Below are 14,675 nucleotides of genomic sequence, written 5' to 3'. Positions count from 1 at the left end.
AAAGCGGAGCGGCTGAGGGGGTCGGAGGGGGACGCGGCGGCACCGCTTTGTCCCGTTCCGGCTCGGCAGGTAGCTGGGTTTGTGACAAAGGCGTTCGGAACAAAGGAGCCATGTTAGCAACTGTTGGAAATAAATTAATTCTGCGGCTCGCACGCTTTAGTAAACCCGGTTTTTCATTCATCTCTCCCGTCCCCGCCCTCGGCCAGCCCAGTGTATCCCGAAGTGAAACAGGAGAAATGGCATCGCTTCCCTAAACCTGCATCACCCCCTGCACCGCTGCTGACGCGCAATTCACCTCCCGCTTCAAACAGTTACGCGTTTCTGAAGAGCATCATTTTGTGCTGGGAGAGCCTCCAAGAGCTGAGGCAGCAGTGTGCTTGTGATGCGAACGTCTCCTCATCCTAAAACCAGTCTGTTTGTACCCGAGTTTATTTGACATTTTTGATGAACACAAATCCAGAAGAGTCTTCCTGCTTTTGGGGAGCGCCTGCTTTTCTCTGACTTTTTGGTTATGTGGAACATTGCGTTTCCAAACTGAACAAGTGGAGCTGCATCTAGAAATATCTCCTGACTTGTTCAGTTCTCATAATCTGTGTACTGCTTTCAGCAGTATTTCAGCTGAAACAAGTGCAAACCCACATTCCTGTAGCACTAGACTTATCAGCAGGGCTAATAGATGCTTGGAGACAGGAAGCCTATGGTTCTTCAGGAATGAAATCATGTGACAGCATCAGATACTGTATGTATTGCTGTTGACAGAAAAACAGTAGAAAATACTTCCAGGAAAGCACTAAACAATAGGAAATGAGCTAACAACACATTGGTTAACTTTCCTGCTGGCTTGCTGATGAATCATACAATACTTTTTGCTATGAAATCTGCTAGGGCTGAATGTATAACAATGTCCACATTTCAGGGACAGCTGTGGGACAGCATTTTATTACTGGCTGCAATTGCACTGGGCTCTTGTAAGCCCAAGGGTCTCCTCTGGCTCAGGGATCTTTCTGTCATTCTTGCCCTGGAATTACAGTCCCTCAATGTAACCAATGTTAGCAAAACTGTTCAGTTGTACATGCAGGCACAGGTGGTAAACAGAGCCAGGGCAGCTTTATATCTCCCAAGGGGCCATGTGAAGTGTTAGTGGTGAATTGCAAGAGCAAGCCAAGGCTGCCTGGAGATCTGATCTTGTGTGGCTGAATGCTCTCTGGCTCACGAGGCTATTTTTTTCTTATTTTTATTTGTTAATGAACATCTTGTTCTTCTTGATTGGAAAGCTTGTTTTATGTGACATTTCTTTGGAATCTTTGGCTCTCTGCAGGCCAGAAGACTGCATGGAACAATTTACTTTTCTTGAATGCAGGCTTTGGAAGCGGACTCTGATCTTTAAAGAAGGCAGGTCTTGCTGGAATACTGGGGAGAAAGACAACTGGTGAAATTCCAGTCAGGAAAGGGGGATAAACTGAGGAAAAACAAAATGAAAAAATAAAACTTATGTGAAGAGATGCAGGGAATGGCCACAGCAGCACAGCACTGAGACTGTGATTCAGGCTTAACATCCTCAGTAACTGCAAGCACTGAGCTGTGCTCCATGCCATGTGCCAACACTGAGCTGGGAGATGTGTGGCAGTGCCTGAGCTTGAGCTGGGAATGCTGCTTGCTCCTACCACGCTGTGGAAAGAGAAGTGATATAGCAGGAGCTGCAGGAGCAGCCTCCTGAGTCAGTTCACATTGTGTGTGGGGCTGCCTGAGCACTCCTTTTCAGGGTGAAGTCAGACATTGAAGGTGATAAGCTAACCTGTCTGATTTTGCCTTGAAACAACCTGGATATGTTTACACTAGCAGGTTGGCTTGCAGCCAGCTTGAATATCTGACACATCCTCTGGAGACCTTCTCCTGTGTCCCTGTGCTGGTTCAGGTCTCAGCAGTCTCACAAGAGAACTGAACTGTCCAAAGAAACAAAGCAGGAGTCCTGCTCCAAGAGTATCCTTGTCGATGATGTAGTCTCCTGTAAAGGATGTTGATTTCAAGACTCAGCTGTAATCAAGTGAGCAGTTCCCATCCACCCACGCACAAAACCAATTAAGAGCCCCACACCATCTTGGTGGGCTTAAAACACTCCAGGCAGTTCATTCTCAAGTAAGCTGTCCTCGCTTCCAACAAGATGTGAGCAACAATTCTCAGCTTTCTGCTGCAGCTGAAAAGTCCTTCATAAGTTAGTTTCCAGCACTTGTACTGAATATCATACCTGACTGTAACCAACTGCCTGGGCTTGGTGTTTTTAATGTGTGCTAATCTGCCTGCAGTTCACTAGGCTGAGTGCTCAGTTATGTCCCAGCCAGCTACAGTCACAGATGTAGAGAGGAGCATGGAGAATAGGAGAAATGCAAGAGTGAAAACATGGGATTTGAAAAAAAAAACTTGTAGGTTGAACAGGTGAAATGGCAGCTTGTGAGAGAAGATTTGGGAGGTGTAGTCTTTAATACTGTCACCATAGGAAACCATGTACCTGTGAACTATCTCCTTTCTGATATCAGTTATTGCACCCAGCATTACTTCACATGCATTTTTTTCTTCTTAGCAGGCATGAATACACTAATGGTTTAGCTCAGACTGCTTTTGGAAGCAAATGTTCCAGCTCTCTCTGCTTTTTTTTTTTTTTTTTTAATTTCTTCTTCAGCTGGTATTGTGGGCTAATCTGGGAGTACCTGAAAATAAGTGGGAGGACATGCTCTGGGAACAGTCTTACTGCATCCTGCCTGCCACCAGTCAGCCAGTCCCAGAGACAAGGCTGGAGCTTGTCCAGTGTCAGTATCAGGTGCTTTGTTTAAAAACAAACACCTTTTCCTCCTGCTCTCCACTATGTAGTTTCAATTTCAAATGATTGGCACTGTTGTTTTTTTTCCCTTGGCAGAGCCACTTCTGCTGGTCTGTGCTAAGTGCTGATGTAGCTGTAGCTCATGTGGTAAGTATTTTCCTGCATAGAGATGGATGCTCAGAGATACCGTGGCCAAGAAAATGAGTCATGCAGGATTCTGTCTCCTCATCTCTTTGTACCATGCTGCTAGTTCATTCACAGTTAACCGATATCTTCTGAAGGTACATAAGGTCCTAAACAGGCACCCTTAACACAAGCAGCCTGCATACAACTGGTTATCAATGTTGCAAGCGTAGGATTTATAGAATCATAGAACTGCTTGAGTTGGAAGGAATACTTAAAAGTCATCTAGTCCAACTCGCCTGGCATGAACAGGGACACCTACAGCTCTGTTAGATTGCTCAGAGCCTGGCCCAGCCTGACCTTGAACGTCTCTAAGAATGGGGCATCCACCACTTCTCTGGACAACCTGTTCCAGTGCCTCACCACACTTGTTGTAAAAAGCTTCGTCCTTATTTCCAGCCTAATTCTCCGCTCCTTTAGTTTGAAGCTATTTCCCTTTGTCCTGTCACAGCAGAACTAGCTAAAGAGTCTGTCCTCTTCTTTCGTATGGCCACTGTCTAGAAAACAAATGGCTGCTATCTGAACCTTCTCTATTCCAGGCTACACAGCCCCAGCTCTCTCAGCCTGTCCTTACAGGGAGATGTTCCATCCCATGCATCATTTCTGTGGCTGTCCTTGGACGTCCAGATGTTATATTCCAGGTGAGGTCTCACCAGCACAGAGCAGAGGGGCAGGATCACCTCTCTCGCTCTGCTGGCCTCGCTTCCTTTGATGCAGCCAAGGGCTCAGTACCGGCTCATGTCCAGCTTCCCATCCACCAGTATCCCCAGCTCCTTTTGGCAGGGCTGTGCTCCATCCTTACAGCTTGTACTGATAGCAGGGATTGCCATGACCCATGTTCAAGACCTTGCACTTGAATTTGTTGAACCTCATGAGATTCACCTGGGCCCACTCCTCAAGCCTGTCTAGGTCCCTCTGGATAGCATCTTGTTCCTTGCACATTTTGACTGCATCCTACAGCTTTGTGTCATCCGCAACTTGCTAAGGGTGCATTTGATCCCACTGCTCATGTCATTGATGAAGATGCTGAAGAGCACCAATCCCAGTACTGAACCCCTGAAGGACACCGATCTCCATTTGGACATTAAGGCATTGACCGTCACTCTCTGGGTACGGTGTTATAACCAGTTCCTCTTCCTTTGAACAGTCCACCTGTCAAATCCATATCTTATTAACTTGGAGAGAAGGATGTTATGGGGGACTGTGTCAAAGACCTCACTGAAATGCAAATAGCTGACATCAGTGGCTCTTACATTGTCTACTGAAGCAGTTACACCATTGTAAAAAGCAACAAGTTTGATCAGACTTAGACCACAGTGTATTCTTTCTGCCACATATTATGTGCCTGTTTGCCAAAAAACGAACTGATAAGTTTCCTTGGACCCAAAACTGTGATGCTACTGGGGTCAGCATACTGAGTATGGGCTCCTGTGGCCATTATCAGATTGTGCTGATGATGAATAGAAATCTTGCCACTGATTTTTAGTACTCTTCATATAAGAAGTATGAAGCAAAAATGACAATAAAAAAAACCAAAATCTTCCTTTTTTTTTTTCAGAATGCTTCAGGTATTGAGACTTATCCATGACACAGCAACAATTTATTACTGTATTGGTAATACCTGCACTTGTAGGCAGGCAGTTGATAGAAGTGGGCACCTTAGCATGAAACAAACCTATGTTTATGGAGACTGTCATCCCTTTCCATAGCTCTAATAGGCAGTTATAAGAGCAAGTCTTTTATCCTCTTTCCCACTTTACCTTCACAGAGCTGCATCCATATCAACATTGGCTTGGATGCATACCATCAAACAGGCTGTGCCTCTAGGAAGCATGAAGATGGGATTTGTTAAATTTGGGCTTGCTAGGCCTTCATGCTGTTAGTGTTAAGGCAGCCTGACAAGAACAGATGGGCTGAAGGAGGAAAAGAGGAGTTCTTGCTGTACAACTTGCAGAAGGGAGAGGAGCGAGGGTACCTTTAGAGAAAGATAAGGGATATACTCTGGGCACAGATTAAGAGGTCATACAGTCTATGCCCATCTATTTGGTGGGGAGACCAGAGTGGAACATCCAAGGATCTTAGATAGTCATTTTCTGTGAACCTTGCTTGCCCTGGCCACTGACAGTACAAGTGTTTTGAGTCAGAGATGGTCTTTCCAAAGATCAGTGCTGTGTCCTTAGGTTGCTGTGTGCAAATGAGAAGCCTGAGAACTGCTAGATTGAGATTTCCTCTAGAGAGGGAAAATGTTTCAGCATTAAGTTTTGATACTATAGACTGTTTTAGCTTCTCATTCCCTTTCCTCCCTCCCACTGGGATGGTTTGAAATTCTGAGGGATATTTCTTTTCTTGAAGGAGAAACTCGAGTTGCACAGCATGAGCAAGGATTTTTCTTGTTCTTCTGCATCCTAGATGTTCAGTTAACATCACATGCAAACCAAGCAATTTGGGAGTGGCTTTGAAGCATGAAAATAAAAAGAAAATCATGGTCATCATTTCAGTCTTCAAAACAAATAAACAATAATAACAACAAAAAAAACAACCTGGAGAAAATCTGCATCAGTGCATTGTGCTATTTCGTACAGGTTACTATCTCAGGTATTATATCAGCTCATATTACTGATTTATTATAGATAAATCTGAAAATGTTTTAGAAACTTGTATTACTTATTTTCTTAAAATAATATTTCTGACTACTGCTTTGCCTTTGTGGTAAAGGGTAGGACTATAAAAAGTACGTGCCCTAAGTCAAAAGAGATGTTGAAGGAAGACTTTCAGTGTTTCATTGTGTTAAGGAGTGTGTTACGGCAATGCTGTCAATCATTCTGCCCTAGTTTGCATTCTTCCTGGCTTTGCTTTGTTCTTCCCCTTCAGTAATAACATTGCAAGAACAGTTTCCTCTGTTCTTCATGTTTCTTCTTTCTCATCTTCCCATGTTGTCTTATCCCCTTTTCCATTCTTCTGTCATCAAATCCTTGCCAGCATCTGTTCTGTCTGAAAGTGAGCACCTAAAAGAAAGCAAAAGAAAGAACAGAAAGAGGCAGAGGGAAGGAGGGAACAATGGTAGCTCCCCCTTTCCTTGCTACTGAACATCTTTCTACTCTTCGAGAAAGGACACCTCCCATGATTACCACAGGAGGATGTGAGGATGTTTCTTGAGCCCTGTGTGGAAGTGCTTCATACATTTTGCTTACCAGCCGATATAGCTGTACTGACCTTCAAAGTATTCTGTCTCTGTTTTGCAGGTTTTCAGCATCTTTTCCTTTTACTTGGTCATCATAGTGGGGTGTTTGTGTTACTGTTTCCCTTTTTGCTGCAAATGTCCCTGTCACCAAATTCCATTATAGCTTCTATTCTCCACCACTGATAGAAGCAGAGCTTGATTTTGATGCTGCTTAGAATTTCCTTAGGGTACAGAAGGATGTAACCAATTTTAGCGTTTTCAACCCTTGTTAATGGAACTAAATCTTAGTAAGATACTTGTAACAGCCTGTGCATAAGCCTGTTTGAATGACAGACGTAGAAAGATGCCCCTAAGGTGAGTTTTGACCATGTTACTGTTTCACTTTTTTTCCTAAGAATGGCTCCAACCAAAGCATGGGATTTGCACTATTTATACCAGCAACTTAAGAAAACTTTCTAGTTTCCATGAACAAATAGATTCGTTCTTCCACTTTTACTAATGCCCCAGATATTAGTAAAATCAGAGAAATCTATCCTGCACCAGTTATGTGCTTGCTGCCCAGAAGACCCAGAGCTTCTAGCAAGGTCATGTACTTAGAAGTGTCCCGGTTTCCTACCCTCTTGGATGAAATAGTAGGCCATGAAGCTTGTGGGGAAAAAAAAAAAAACCACAGTGGGATTTCCAGTCATCTTTACTGTGGATTAAGTATATTGCTCATTTACTGTGGTCCCTCTGCAGATTGCACTAATTTGGGCAGCTAATGGTTGGAGTGTAACACTTGTCATAGGATGGTCAAATACTTCACAGTTTCTTCTTGACATTATCTACTGATTTGCTTCAGAGGAAGTGGTTACTCTCAAATCCTCTTTTAGGGAAAACTGTCCTTATACATTCATAGAAGCACATGGATAAACTCATACATGCTTTCTCTTGTATGCCTACCTTGGAGAGCTCCATATGAAAGTTGTCACTGGTATGTCAGAATAATCTGAGTGCAGTGATAGGAAAAATGGGTATCAAATGGAGCAGTTTTCTGATAGACCAGAATAAATTGTATGGCTCTCACCCAATTCCAGGGTAATTCTGCTGCTCTGTGTTACTCTAGCCTGAAAGCGCTGTCTGACCTATAACCTAACATCTCTGCTGTCTTTTTGTTTCTTTTTGTAAGTTAGCCACTTAAATATGAGTCTATGGTTATACATGATTTCAGGCTACTTGATGGGTAGTCGTATTAATCTGATGGCTGTATTTATTCTACCTTTTCCAAGTAAAAATAACACATACTGGAAATGCTGGGGAAAGAACAGAGAAAGAGTGAGCCATTGGTAGAATGTTTTTCTACATAGCTATTGTTTACTGGGAACTGATAAAAAATCTGGCAAATCTAAGCTTCAATTATTTTTAAAACAAGCCTATACTTCATTTTTACTCTTTACTTTACTCAGCTAATCTAGATAGTGAGGTAGAAATGAAGAGGGAAAGGCAAGAGGGTCTAACTTATTCCCTGTTGAAAATATTCATACTGGAGGATGGAGGAGAGGCTTGGTATTGTGTTGCTTTTTGTTTGGTTGTTTTTTTCCTTTCTTTCATGGAGCTTCTGCAGTAATGAGCCTGAGAGCTAACCAGGTTGCCTCTTCTGGATTTTATGCATCTAGTCTCACATGATTTATTCTAAGCTTGAGGGAATGTTGCTACAAAGTATGATATTTTATTTAGAGCAGGCTGCCTCACAGTACAAGCTGTTCTACAGTATGTATGGAAACAGAGCAAGTAGACCAGAACCATGGCACTGTAAGCTATATAGTCAGACCTGAGCCACCTGGATGTGGCTGCTGGGTGAACTCATCAAGGGCCAAGTTGAAAGTTCATGAGAAATGGCTAAAAAATATGCCTTTTTATAAGACATGAAGTGATAAAGAAATAAATAATCAATTTGTTGTGCGTTGAAAGCTCTTCTCAAGGATGAGACTTCGTTTTCATTTAACTTTTCATTTTTAGCTGACATATTACCTACTCAGTCCTCTTCTGGATCAAATATATAAGCTTGTTAAGAATGGGAACATTGAAGATGGAGACAACACATGAAGGAATTAAAGTACTTAAGCATCTGGTTGCATTTCTGGAAGACTGCAGTATTCTGGGGTGTGGAGAACTTTTGCTTTTTACTTCACATTAGAAAAAGCATGTGCCCACTGAAGTCTTCACTGGTGATCTGAAGGGACTTAATTTTCTTTTTCTCTCAGCATCTTTCAATGCTGTAATAGAGCAGAACTAATAGAAATCAGTAAAAGTAATTATTGCCATCATTCCACATACAAAATATATGTGTATGCATGCATGCCTCCTTTGCTGAATTTCTGGGGTCTAGTTCTTTTTAAAAAATCAGATATGGAACAAAAGACTTTGTTTTCAGGGACAGATATCAACAATGAATTGGAGATGCTTGATGCTATGATGTTGAGCTTTGGTTTGATGTTATCTGTGTAAAATGTGGCTTATTTACATAGTAGTTGTCAGATGACTGTTATCTACTGACAGATTTCAGTGCGTAGATCTAAGTGTATGGTGCTAGAGGTAACCTGCAATATGAGGAGAGTTTCCTTGAATCCAAGTGCAGATTTACTTCTCAGTGACTTTTACAGGCATTGTAAAACCCTCCAGAAGCTTCTTTGTTTCTGTCACAAATCTGTGAGATTATTTAGCATTTTAAAGAGGAAGTAAGGGCCTTGAATGAAGTGCTGGTGAGATTGTAGAACTGTAGACTTCAAAAGCATTATTTAGCAGTTTGGGGGAAGGCTTTTTTGTGTTTGTCCTGCCTCCTCAATCCTGATTTGAAGCTTTTACTTGGGACTCCTCCTTTGGATTGCATAAGCATTGTAATGTGCTCACGCTTGAAGGATCTTTTAGAGAGGAGTAAAATTCAGTGGGGTATGACTTCGTGTCCAGCCTTTCCTTAGTTCTCCTAGTGACATACAGAAATGTAAAATGTTAATGTGTGGTGGAGATTTGGAGAGGAAACCTTATTACCTGTGACAGCGTGGCTGAACTCAAGTCTTGCTCATTAGTTTCCTCAAGTGTGACATTTTGTTCAATATTTTCTTCTAAAGAGTGCTTGTAGTTGAACACAGCCTTGTCTTGAGCACACAGAAATGAAAATCCTCTGGGAAACTAAGTTCACACAGAACAGGCATCAGCTCAGGTATATCCTGCCAGTGACTGTATCGACTGTATCAGTGTAGGGTAAAGCCACTTCAGAGCAAACACAAAATACATTTGAATTCCATGAAACTAAAGTCTGAGGTGACATGTTCCCAAGAACCTTTTCAGCAATGGAGCAGTTTCCAAGGACATGTTGTGAGTTGGAGAAGTCTATGCACTGCATTTACGATAATTTTTAAGGACCTGTAAGTAATCATAGAATCATAGAATGGCCTGAGCTGAAAAGGATCTCTAGATCATCAACCCCCCTGCTATGTTCCAGCTCACTGGTGTCCTTTGTGTTTTGTTGGCACCCAAAATTAGCTGCAGCCCCTAAATGTGGTCCAATGACCACTATATAGGGGAAGGCAGTTCCTTTCCTGTGCTTCTCTTCATGCAGCCATGAGCACTGTTAGCTTACTTTGCATACTGCTGGTTCTTGGCAAACTTGCTAGCCATCAGGACCTCCTGAGACATTTCATGACATAGTTATTTGTCCCCTTTGTAGTTCTAGCCATTGCACGTTGGTGCTTGGGGTAGAGAAGCATTAATAATTCCATCTCAAAAAAAAAAGAGTCATATCCAAGGCAAAACACTTTTAGTGACATAGGACTTGAAACTGTTGTCCCTCACAAATAAATATTCCAGGCTTTTGAGGTCAGTGATGGGTAAGTGGCAATTCATGATGCTGCTGGAAACAAAAGTTGCAGTCTAAAATCAATGATATGATGGTATATTTGGTGATATTTGGTTCAGAAGAGTGTCTTCTGCAACTACAACAACTAAAGCTGAAAATAAATTAATGTCCCTTTTCCTACACTTAAGATGCCTGTACAATTACTGTCTTCTACTTCAAACAATGTAATTTTCTTTTTTTCTTTTTGTGAGGAAGGAAACTTGAATGAACAGTAATCTAATCATCCACATTAACAAAGTCCTATATTCAGCTTGCTCATCTTAATGGTTCTTATGACATGTGTCTTCAGCACAGCTATTCCTTTTTTGCAATTAGAATATAAACCTTCTAAATATACGTGAAATATGCCAGGTGAGTCATTGGCTTGGAAAACAAACAGTGTGAAGATTACCTTTCAATATATTTTATTCTGCATACATGGTGATTTACTCTAAATAACACATCTTTTCTTTTTTCCCTCAACTGAATATGCAGCTGTCTTAAGGACAGACAAAGCAACCCCTCAGCTTCAGAGCAAGATGGGACTTTTAAGTCTTTCTCGACTTCCTTAAGCCCTCAGCCACTGTTAACCTTTCAGATAGATGCTTGTTTTGCTGTGCTGCTTGGACGGTTGTAAATAGCCTCGAGAGTCCAACTAGTTAGTGCTTGTGTAAGGAATTTATATGTTGACAAAGAACTTGAAATAGTTTTGCTGTGTTCTCTGCCAAGAAGTTTTGCTGCTAGTTTTAGGAGTGGAAACTCCTGTCTCTCTAAACTGGATAAAAGCATTTACAGTGAACAGATATCTGTGTATGTTGTGGTAGGGAGGAGTTTAATTTCTTCTAAGTGGTGTAGGTGAAATTGTACTGAGAAACTTGTTGAGAAACTTGAGCACATAGGAGATCCAAACCTGTGTCCTTGCCGTGTCATCTCCCACCTATAGCCTCAGAAAGCAAGTTGCAAGTGCAAACTTAATACACTCTGCCAAGGGCTTTTTCAGTGCTGGATCTGTGTGCTGTTGGTGTAAGGTGCTTATTGGGTACTAATATCTTATAAAACAGCTTACAAAATCAAACCTGATTGTGTTTAGATTTAGCCTAGCCATCTGACTGGAATTTAAAGGAAACAACAACAAACAACTTAAAGGCCATCTACAAATAGAGAAGAAAGAAAATGTCTTCCAGGTTTCTCAGCGAGCAAATGTGAGTCTCTATAGCTTAAAGTAGGAATGTTATTCGTAGGCTGTGGGTGAAAGTGCCGGCGTGGCCCCTGGAGCACTGAGTGGGTGCAGTGACCAGCAGCCGGTCCTCGCTGGGTGCCCGCTAGCTCTCTATGTTCAGATGTGACTTCCTGACAAAAGTATCTCTGCAGGAATCTGCGTTTTGAGAAACTGGTCAAAACTCCCCAAATCCATAACCTGTGTGAATTTCTCAATGAAGGGTAAATTGGCTAATTATTCTGTTTCTTTCTGCAAGCTCACAAATGTTCATTAATTCAGTTACTTTCACATGCAGAATGTTTTTCTTCTATGTTTCCTTTACTACAGGTGGAACTTAAAAGTCTTTCTTGTCTTCAAATATCCAACCTACTGAGAAACTCTTCCAGTATACCTTTCCTTAAGAAGAGAGGAGACAGAGTTAAATCCCTCCCCCTGATCACAGATACTTTTTCTCCCTCTAAGCTCACCTAATTGTGCTTAAAGAATTGTCTGAAATCTGGGGGGAAAGATACTCTAAAACAGTGTAGATATAGTCCAAAGCTATAGCTGTTTTTCTTACTAACTCATACATTGTAACAACTTTGGGAGTAAAATAGATCAGTCATTAATTTTACTTGAGATACTGTTTTTCTTTTTTTTTCTTTTCATTTTCAGCTAAAAGGGATCTATTACATTTTAAGTGGGAAAAGGTTTATAGAAACTAGGAGTTGTGGCTTTCAAGGTTTATGAATAATTGAAGTTACTCAGCTGTGAATTGTGGAAACATATCTATTTTTTAAGAATTTAAACATTGTTTTCTTCACACACACACACAAAATCTTTACTGAACTCCACCTGCCAGAGTTGAAGAGGCATTCAAGGACAATGCTCTTAACCAGGGAGACCTCATTGTGGCCTTCCAATACTTGAAAGGAGCATATAAACAGGAGGTGGAATGGCTGTTTATGAGGGTGGATAGTGATAGGACAAGGGGGAATGGTTTTAAACTGAGACAGGAGTTTAGATTAGATACTAGGAGGAAGTTTTTCACTCAGAGGGTGGTGACGCACTGGAACAGGTTGCCCAAGGAGGTTGTGGATGCCCCATCCCTGGAGGCATTCAGGGCCAGACTGGATGTGGCTCTGGGCAGCCTGGTCTGGTGGTTGGTGACCCTGCACATAGCAGGGGGTTGAAACTAGATGATCATTGTGGTCCTTTTCAGATCAGGTCATTCTATGTTTCTATGACTCTATGACATAGGACTTGAATTTTGGTGGTCCTGCATGGAGCCAGAAGTTGGATTCAGTGGTGCTTGTGGGTCCCTTTCAACTTGGGGTATTCTGTGGTTATAAGGCATCAGTTTAGGCTCTGTGTACTTTTGTTTGCACTGAAAGTCTTACCTCCAGGTCTTGAAAGCTTATTTGGTGGTCAGGTGGAACATGATGGCTTTGAGCCTCAGTGAAGGAAGCTCTTCTTACCACTGTGTTAACCTGGCTGTGGGCTGGGTCCATGCTGTCAGAGACTGGCTGTAGAACTCAGCGTGGTGAACTTCTTGAACTTCTGTTACTCTCCGCTCTGAAGAGCTTTGTGGGCTTTTGTAGCATTAGGACTTTACTCCTAGAGTTTCTCTAGGACATGAGGTAATGGCTTTAAGTTGCACCAGGGGAGATGCAGGTTGGATATTAGGAAAAATTTCTTCTCAGAGTGATGAGGGATTGGCACAGGCTACCCAGGGAGGTGATGATGTCACCGTCCCTGGAGGTGTTCAAGTGATGTGGAGATGTGGCACTGAGGGATGTGGTCAGTGAATACGGTGGGGATGAGTTGATGATTGGACAGATGATCTTAGTGGTCTTTCCAACCTTAATGATTCTATGATTCATTTTTGCGACTTTTTTCCTTTCCTTTTAGCTAAATGGAGAATTATTTTTTTGAATAAATCTAGGGGTGAGTTTTTAAAAAAGGTTTAGAACAAACACTTTTAATACTCGTTATGACAGTTATGCTTTTTCTTTCCAACTGATATCCTTCCTGAGTGAAGGCAGAGGTTTATAAACAGCAGCATTAACTTCTTAAGAGCTGGTTTTTGAAACAGTCTAATTTTTAATGAGCATTCAAATCAAACCTATAATTGGCTGTAGCTGATAACTGCACTTGAAGGGAGAGTGCTTTGCAGCTCCCACCATGATGTAGTTGGATGAGACAGCCCTGGAGTGCAGGCAAGCGATTTCTTTTCCCCTTGATCCTGCTGCTTTACTCTCACTTTGTTGTCAGCATGGACCTTGATCAGGAAGAGGAAGGAGCTGACCTTGGAGGCTGAGGCTCGCAGAACCTTCAAGGAAGCATTGATCTGACAACTCCTGGCACCTCTGGCATCTTCCTTACACAGCTGCCCTTATGGGTCAAATGCTGTGCTGAAGCTCTCTTTGTTCACCCTCCCTTTGATGCTAAAAAGCTGAGACTCAGCTGTGAGAATCTTTCACAAGCAGTATCTTTTAAACAGCAAATTATTAGACTGGAGAAGGGGAGCAAGTTACATCCCCTCCAGTTTTTTTTTGTCTCCTGTGCTCCCTGTGCATGCTGCCATCAAAGGTCTATCAAAAGCTGTAGCAGGAGGTGCTAGGAGCCTGCCTACTGCTTTCATTGAAGAGCTGGAGCTTGATGCCAGCTTCTCTCTGCCCTTGCAAGCAGGTGTCACTACAGCCACCACCAATTACAGCTGTATTCAGGGGACAGCAACATGATTCAGCCAGTCAAAAACAATATAAATGAAGGAAGCTTTCACAGTTCAGGGATTATATATTTTTAGTATGAGATGTAATCCAACAAGATAGCTGCGTTTTTGTGAACTTAAACACTGCTTCTGTTCCCGTCAACAGGCAACATCATAGTGTAAAACTTGTGAAATGTTAAGAAAATAAGAACAAGGTAGGCTAAGACTTTTATCCCATCAGTGCTGATAGATCCTGCAAAAAAAAATAGTGTGTGTGTGTGTGTATATATATATACATATTAGTTTCTTTAGACTTAGAGCTTTCCATTATGTGTCAAAAGAGACCAGATTTTGAAGGCTTTCAGATTCTCTTCAGGGGGATGCATGAAGTGCTAAGGAAGAATTCTCTTAAATCACTTCTTAACAGCGTAGCCTTCATCCAAGGCTGCATGTGTATTTTGTACTAGTACAAAACTTAAAAATATATTAATTTTAAATCTTAGATGAAGTTTTCCCAACCGCGCAGAACTATACTCCTTTGTTTTCTGGCATTATTAAAAAAAAAAAGAAAAAAAGGTTTTATTGTCATTTACAGGATATAAATAAAGTACAGTAAACTGAGAAGTCTGAATCTCTTCACATATGAGCTTTATTTAAGTAAAGAATTACTTAAGGTTTCCTAAATGTGACAGAGGTGACTGGGGAGAGGCT

This window comes from Meleagris gallopavo, chromosome 1, assembly GCF_000146605.3.
Source record: "Meleagris gallopavo isolate NT-WF06-2002-E0010 breed Aviagen turkey brand Nicholas breeding stock chromosome 1, Turkey_5.1, whole genome shotgun sequence".
NCBI classification, from domain to species: domain Eukaryota; kingdom Metazoa; phylum Chordata; class Aves; order Galliformes; family Phasianidae; genus Meleagris; species Meleagris gallopavo.
This window is presented reverse-complemented; position numbering follows the sequence as displayed.